The following is an 8,444-nucleotide window of genomic DNA, read 5'->3' as shown; positions in this document are numbered from 1 at the left end:
CCCTAGAGCTTGTGCTCCTCAATGAGAGAAGCCACCGCAGTGAGAAGCCCATTCACCGCATCTAGAGAGTAGCCCTGCTCACCACAACTACAGAAAGGCCTGTGCACAGCCAGAAAATAAATACACAAAAATTTAAAAAAAAAAAAAAAAAAGGAATACAACATGTCACCAGTCTGAATTATGTCACAAAAGGCACCAGAAAGAGAAACCAGACATTACCACAGTGTAATATCTTAGGGGAGAGATTCTAAAATCAGCACTTAGGGTTAAAATTACATAGGATCAAAATGACCCTAGAAAATCCCTAAGGAGGGCACCATGTAGGAAACACACAGTCCCTCAGTTCAGGCCAACACGCCCGGATTTTCCTCCAAAGGTAAAACAGATGACCATGGTTTTGGTTAAAATCAGAGACCTGGCTTCTGTTTAGAGACTATATGGTAACAACAATATGTTATATCAATCAATATCAAAACCCCACTCAACAGGAGGAAAAGTTCATAGCACGAGCAGCACATGGGAACTCAGACAACCGAGGGAAGGGCAGGCTGTTTTCAATCATCTCCTGCATGTCCCAAGGGAAGCGCTCACTGTGTGGGGGAGGGAGCAAAATTTTCTAAGTATAATTGCATTTGTTTAAGCTAAACATATAGCTGATATGATTCCAATCTATTCAGAAGAGAAAACATAGTGGGAAAGAAGACACATCAAAGTGGACTTGACCCTAATTAAAGCGTTGAATTTGACCCTACAACTCAAGACTCAGCCTCACTCACACTAAGCGTGCATGAATGTATAGTCTCACCAGCAGATACACGTTTCTGGAATCCAAAAGATACCAAAGTTTCTTTGAATTCTCGGAATTATCCTGAAGGTAGAGAAAAGAGAAACCACCTCCAGAGTAGACACCGGCCCAGAAGAGTTTAAGAGAAGTCACGCTCTGTTTTCCACTAACTTAACCGCGAGTTGTGGCCCCATGAAAACCAGAAGTGACGCAACACACAGACACAAAGCGTGTTCTAAAAAGCTGAGAAGCAAGAGAAGAACACTTCCCAGTCCCAGAATCACCAGCCTACGAGTCATCCAAAGATGGCTGGAATAAGATGTACTGTGAACACAGCTGATTTTAAACCCCGTGGGTTACAAAGCACAAGAAGCCCATCTCGGATATTCTTCTATGAAAGCCCTGTGGCCACCAATGACCATCCCACCTACCCAAGCATCTGGACAGGAAAGGCCAAGCTAGAGCCAGGTGTCCATGTCTGCATTTGAGAGAAGCCGCATAGGGATCTGATTCTTTTTTAAGTTATATTAAGAATTTAATAATCGTCATCATCGTTATTACAATTACCACCAATTATCTCTTTATTCCTAGTGTCCAGCACAAAGCCCAGTATGCAGCAGACTCAGTCAATCAAATAGAACTGTGGTTAACATATTAACTATGATTCGTCCAGAACTCTGCTGTCCAGTACAATAGCCACTGGCTATATGTAACTATTGAGCACTTAAGACTGTGTCTAGTCCAAATTTAAATGTTCTATAAATTTAAAATACACATCTGAGGTTGAAGACTTAGTATAGAAAACAGAAAGCAAAATATCTCATAAATAATATTTTATATTTATTACGTGTTGAAATGATATTATTTTGAATCTTTCAGGTTAAATGTATTCTTAAAAATAATTTTGCCAGTTTATTTTCACTTTTCAAAATGAGATTGCAGTAGAACTACCATATAATCTAGCAATTCCACCTCTGGGTATTTACCCTAAGAAAACAAAAACACTAATTGAGAAAGATATAGGAATTTCCCGGTTGTCCAGTGGTTAGGACTTGCGTTTTCACTGCCAAGGGCCCAGGTTCAATCCTAGCGAACGTGATTCTGAAGTATCCTCATTTTTATGTCCTTTAATTACCATCAGTCAAGTCCAGCCTAAGAATTCAATTCCCAAACCAGTCCTTGTCTTTTCCCCTGGGTTAGAGAAGAAGGTGGAGAAGGCAATGGCCACCCACTCCAGTGTTCTTGCCTGGAGAATCCCAGGGATGGCGGAGCCTGGTGGGCTGCCGTCTATGGGGTCGTACAGAGTCGGACACGAATGAAGTGACTTAGCAGCAGCAGAGAAGAAAAGGCAGGGCAACAATGGGCCAGCAGTGATGAGGGTGCAGGGGATGAAGAAAAGGTCTGAGAAGATAAAGAGAAACAGAGGCTGCCGCCAGAGAGGCTGAGCTAGCAGTTGCACGACTGCCGCCCTCGGCTGCTCCAGGCTATCCATTCAACAAACACTGGTTGAGCATCTATTATGCGCGCACTACCCTGCTGTGCGTTTCTCCTGTTTGACTGTCTTAAGAGGGGATTGTTTTCAGTGTCTTTTTTATTGACGCCCCCAGTTTACTGGGTAAGTAAGCAATGACTTTCCCTTTCCTTACGGCAGGCCACAGTTCTCACCCCACCTTTATGCAGTCAGGCTCCTGACCCCAGAGGCAATGAAAAGAGGCCAGACACAGCTGTAAGCCAGGGGAATTGCCTCAAATATGGTCGGAGCTTCGAAATCAAAGCAGGGACTGGGTTCACGCAGTGTTCAGTGGTAAAACAACGCTTCATTTTCACTGCAGATCCCTGGAGGAACATATTTAGCACAGAAATTTGAGAACACTTGGATTATTCACTAGAGCTCAAAAAGGGAAGCCAATGAGGGTAATTTACAGTATTACAAGAGATTTTCAAGTTCAGAGATCAAGGACAGAGTCTCTAAGATTGCGACCCAAGTTAACATAAAGCAAGGGTTGTATGTGGTGAGGCTGGCAGAGGGTCCACTTATCTTCTTAGGGAAGAAAGATGCCTGCAATCCAGTTGCCATTTCTCAGAAAGACCGTTTCCTGCCTGTAGTTCAGGAACTGAAGAAACTGTTGTTCCTAAGCCACAGAATTCATCTTTTCCTTGATCTAGCAAAAATGTGCCCATCTGTGACAATGCACTTTGGGGCAATTAGAAAACAAGATCAAAGACAAGGAAAGCCCAGTCACTGTCTTCTGAAAGCTGTCCTCAAGACTGAGACCATGGTCTTTGCTCTCCTTGACATTGTTTATTGATTTGTCTTTCTTTTCTGTTAAAAACTATAATTTTTAAAAGAACAGTAAGCATTGATAAGCTACTGTCCCGATGTACTTGTACCTGCATGAGACAAAGCTGAAAGTAGATAATTTAAAATACATTATTGACTAGAGATGAATTAATATGTCTTTTGCTACCTGAACATTTTTGACCAGAGATGTATCAATATGTTTTTAGAGAGTGATATAATTAACATCACCATGAGCAGTTGTTAGAGTCTAAAATTGATCAAAGATTCATTATACAATTTATTATTGTCATTATCATTTACATTTCGCTCCATTAGGTTTTTATTCCAATCTTGCATATATTATAAACATAAAATTTTCAAAAATGACACAGCACAAAATTTTGAGTAAAGAAGACTTTTCCAGTGAATTTTATGCAGATACTTTCTCTGCTTGACATATGTACTAGTATCTCAGAAGATGATAGTTCTTCAGAATATAGTTCTGATTCAGACAATACGAATACTAGGCCAACAAAAAGATAAAAAACCTTAGTGACTGATTCTGATACACAAAGTGAAAATGAAACTCACAGTGTTGGAGGATGCTCCATTGCTTCTATAGAAGTGGACTGAAGACAATATTTCACAAAAATTAGAAAACTTTACACGTATGTCAGGTGTAACTATTGTATGTAATAACCCTCAAAGTGTTGGGCTTCCAGGTGGCGCTAGTAGTAAAGAACCCACCTGCTACTGCAGACGACATAAGAGACATGGGTTTGATCCCTGGATCAGGAAGATCCCCTGGAGGAGGGCATGAAAACCCACTCCAGTATTCTTGCCTGGAGAGGAGGACAGAGGAAACTGCTGGCGGGCGGGAGGGGGGAGCAGCTACAATTCATAGGGTCGCAAAGAGTTGGACACAACTGAAGCAACTTAGCACACATGCACACAACTCATAAAGTGTTAGTGAAAAAATAGAATTAATTTTTAGCCAGCCAACATAAAAATCACTGGCCACAGGCATTAGTGTCTGCAAAAATTAGTGTCCCCAGTCAGTAATGGGTTAAAAGTTCCTAGACAGGGACTGCAAAAAAGGGAGAATAGAAAGAAGAATCCAACTCCTTTCTTACCTCAGTAAATGTTTTATTCCAAAACCATCCCTCTCAATTAGTCTGGTTATTTATCTCATTAAATGAAGCAAAAGCCACAGTGAAACCATCAAGCACAGCATAAAATAACTTATCAGTATTATTATTCTCTGGCCTTGAATCTAAAGAGGAAGAATAACTTAATGGTACTAATACTGAGAAACAGAACTGCCAGCTGCCTAACTAGAACCTACAGTTTATTTATCATCCGATTACAGTAGAGGAAAAAGGCATCGTAAGCCCAGTCCAAAAGCCTAAAACAGAGAGTCTGAGGTAAAGAGAAAAGGAGCTTTGGGATAAAACATGAGAGGATTCCAAACCCTTAAATGTGGATTTCCATGGAAAAGACAAAGGGAATATAAAAACAGAGCAGCCAGTATCGGACTGGGAAGGACTGGGAAGTAGGGACGAGGCGTCCTCTGTGCGAACTGCTGAGGAATTTCTGAGGGACACACGCCCAAGGCGCAAGATCTGCACCCTGACTCCCACCCTGGCCCACAACTCCTTCCACACACACATCCAGAAGTAAGCTGAGGAGACCCTGGCAGAATGCCATGAGCACGTCCTTTGAGGAGGGCCAGCGGAGCCAGAGGGCGGGCAGACACATGAAGCGAGTCTGCCCCAGAGAGGGCCGGGGCGCTTGGTGGAGGAGCGGAGGTCCTGGCAGACACGGTCGGTAAGAAAAAATTTCCTCTGCCCAGAGATAACGTGGCCAGTTGTGACAGCCTAAGACCCTGCCTCTTCGTCACCCTCCACCCTTGGATGCTGGGTCTCTGTGTAAATTTACCTCCAACAAAGTTTTCCTGTTCCTATTATTTGAATAGGAAGGATTTGTGCAACTGACCCGGAAGGAAATTCACCAATTCTGTGCAGTTCTAGTGTACACAAATTCTACCAATTCCTGACAGATCCCTCCTCAGCTCTTACTTCATTATAAGCTAGTAAGCACACACACACTATTATCTATGTGTGTGTTAGTTGCTCAGTCATATCTTACTTTTGCAACCCCATGGACTACAGCCTGCCAGGCTCTGTCCATGGAATTCTCCAGGCAAGAATACTGGAGTGGTTGCCATTCCCTTCTCCACACCATTGTCTATAAGAATAAACAAATAGGGACTTCCCTGGCAGTCCAGTGGTTATGACTTCTTTCAATGCAGGGGGTACAGGTTCGATCCCTGGTCGGGCAGCTAAGACTCCACATGCCTCAAGGTCAGAAAACCAAAACATAAAGCACAAGCAGTAGTATAACAAATTCAATGAAGATGTTAAAAATGGCCCACATTAAAAAAAAATAATGGAGAAGGCAGTGGCAACCCACTCCAGTACTCTTGCCTGGCAAATCCCATGGACGGAGGAGCAAAAAAATAATAATAACAGAATTAACACAGTAAAAGTCCTTCTAGCCAACCTGCCCTAAAGACTGTATATTTAACAGGCATGAAAGTCCTATACATACAAAAGACATAGAGCTCTAAGTCCTCAGGAAAACATTCAGGCTGACACCACAGCATCTTTAGTTCTCACAAGCCTGCAGGTTTCTTCTCCTACCAATTGCACGGTAGGCTTTCCAGGTATCAATTGGTAGTGAAGTTGTGCCATTTGTACTTCCTATAATGATATAATTCAATTAAATATTGTGTGAGCTGGTGAAATATGAGAAGAGAGTTACATTTGAAAAAGCAAATAGAGTTCCTTTACATAATCAATAAAGATGAGTTTCTAAGAAAATCTGCTCTTAAATTGGCTGTGAGTGATACAACTATCAAGGACAGAGAAGCAGCATAAAAATACACAAGGACACTGTACTCATCACATCACAAGTATCTTCAAGTTCTTGCTCCTGTTTAAAGAAACTGAAACCACAAACCATAAGTGATTCATTTTGAGTATATGATTTATGTGAGAGAGATGATATGAATAATTAGGCCCATTTGCAAAGAAAATGCCTTGACCTTATACTAAAAGGTTGCCTAATTGAATGTATAGGGATATATTTTAGTTTAGAAGATGCATCTGCATCATTTTCTGAAGTCAGTTCCATGAGGAGAGACACCAGGTCTATTTTGTTCACTGTTGCATTGACAGCACTTATCTCAGGGACCAACATATACCAAACATTCAAAAAATATTTGCTTCATAAATAAGTGCTGAAGATGAATATTCTACATCTAATATTCTATCTATAGGTCAGGACCCAGGTAGGGGAGAGCAGTAGATATAGGCTGTGAAAACTGCACCTGATTCTGTCTGTAAGAAGGAATTCATTGAAGACGTCTGAGCAGTTGAGTAACATGACTGAAATAAGGAGTAGGAAGATCGACCTGTCTGCAATTAGTAGGCTATGTTAAAACAATCTAAATGTCCTGTCCGTTGATGGATGAATGGATAAACAAAATGTAGTTATATACATAAAATACGTGCGCATGTGCTCAGTCATGCTCAACTCTTTGCCACCCAGGACTATAGTCCACCAGGCTCTTCTGTCCGGGGAGTTTTCCAGACAAGAATACTAGAGTGGGTTGCCATTTCCTTCTCCAATATACATACAACGGAATATTACTAAACCTTTATAAAGAAGGAAATTCTGACACATGCTAAAACATAGATGAACCTTGAAAACATTATACTAAGTCAAACAGGCCAGGCACAAAAGGGAGTGGATATACTAGGAGTTTGCATTTTTCCACATGACTGGAGCAAAACATTTGACACGTACAAGATTAGAGTTAGAGAGGTTATCAGTTACAATATGATGAGGAGACATGGCAATTCGATAAAGAGTTTGGGCTTGGCACTAGTGTTTGAATGAGTCTAACTAAAATGTTCACAGTCATTCATGGAGTTAAAAAAAAAAAAAGAGGAGAAACTGATGACAAGATGATCCAAGAGGCTGTTTCACTGAGGCATGGTCTAAAGCACCAGCAGTCCTCGTATTGGAAAGAGAAAGGAAGGAAAGAACTTTTAACAAAGCAACACAAAGGAAGTATAAATAACTCGTTGATTTATAAACAAAGGGTTTAACAAAAAGAAAATGTCAAAGATTTTAGCCTGGGACTGGAAAGATGATGGTACCGTTAAGAGAAAAGATAGGACCAACAGAAAGAAGTAGTTTACAAGTTAAATTGATTTCCCTCTTTACACGCAAAGTTGGAGGTGAGAAGAGAAAAAAAAGCAAGATGGGGAAGTCCAGTAAATAGTTAGAGATTTCAGTAAGAGATTTAAGTAAGTGATACAAAAAAAGATAGCTAGTTCAGTCTACCAAAGGATGCTGAGGACATCATCCTCACCATGTAGTGGCTGGTGAATTAATAATAACCTTCAAGTAAAAGACCTCTACGGGTACAGCAAACATACTGCCTGCTTTGCCAAAGACGGATCATTACCACAGAAACAAGCTATTGAAAAGGTTATCAAAAAACAACAATACATCCTCTGGTCTAAAGTCAAGCACATTCTATTTAGATTATAATATGCTGAAATAATCTTCTGAAGAAATTGCTGTGCTGTGCAAATTGTGTCCAACTCTTTGAAGGAAATAGCTATTTTATTTAGTTTCCTTTCTCTATCAGTTTTGGCAGGGAATCTTTGCATTAAGCTTCTGGCATAGCAGAAAGAGAGAAATCCTTGTAGTCAGACTGACCTGGGTTCAGTATCTCTGCCATGTACTGTCAGTGAGAAGCCAAAATAAATGACTACCCCATATCACCCCATCCAAATTCAGGTTCTCATCTGGATGTCCTGTCAGGGTTGGGGGTACTGTGGATAAAATGTGTAGCACATACTATTTAAACAATTCATAGTTATTTTAATGAAATATCCCCATTGTCTAAACATCTTCTAGAATAAGGAAGAGGAGGGTCTGAGTTTGAATGTGCCAATGCCAAAAAAATCTTTGGGTAGTGGAACATGAACTTGGCATCCTCTGGGCCAAGGAGAGGTTCAGATTTGATGTTTATTTGGTTCTTCTTGTGATTGTTTTGGGAGGTTTGGGGAAAATGGGTGTTAAAAAACTGAGAAGGTGTTTGAGAAATAATTTTTGAGACAGATTTCCTTGGGTGGACTAATGGAACCAAAGGAGAAAATTTTCGAATCTATACTCTCAAATTTTCAATCCAGTTTTCTGAATTACTCATCTGAGATTTCTTAGTCTAATAGCAACATACATTCTAGCACCATAATGTATGAAGGATTGTCAGTATCCTATTCTTTGGCATTATTATTATTC

Source organism: Ovis aries, chromosome 10 (assembly GCF_016772045.2).
Source record: "Ovis aries strain OAR_USU_Benz2616 breed Rambouillet chromosome 10, ARS-UI_Ramb_v3.0, whole genome shotgun sequence".
NCBI classification, from domain to species: Eukaryota; Metazoa; Chordata; class Mammalia; order Artiodactyla; family Bovidae; genus Ovis; species Ovis aries.
Note: the sequence above shows the minus strand (reverse complement) of the source record.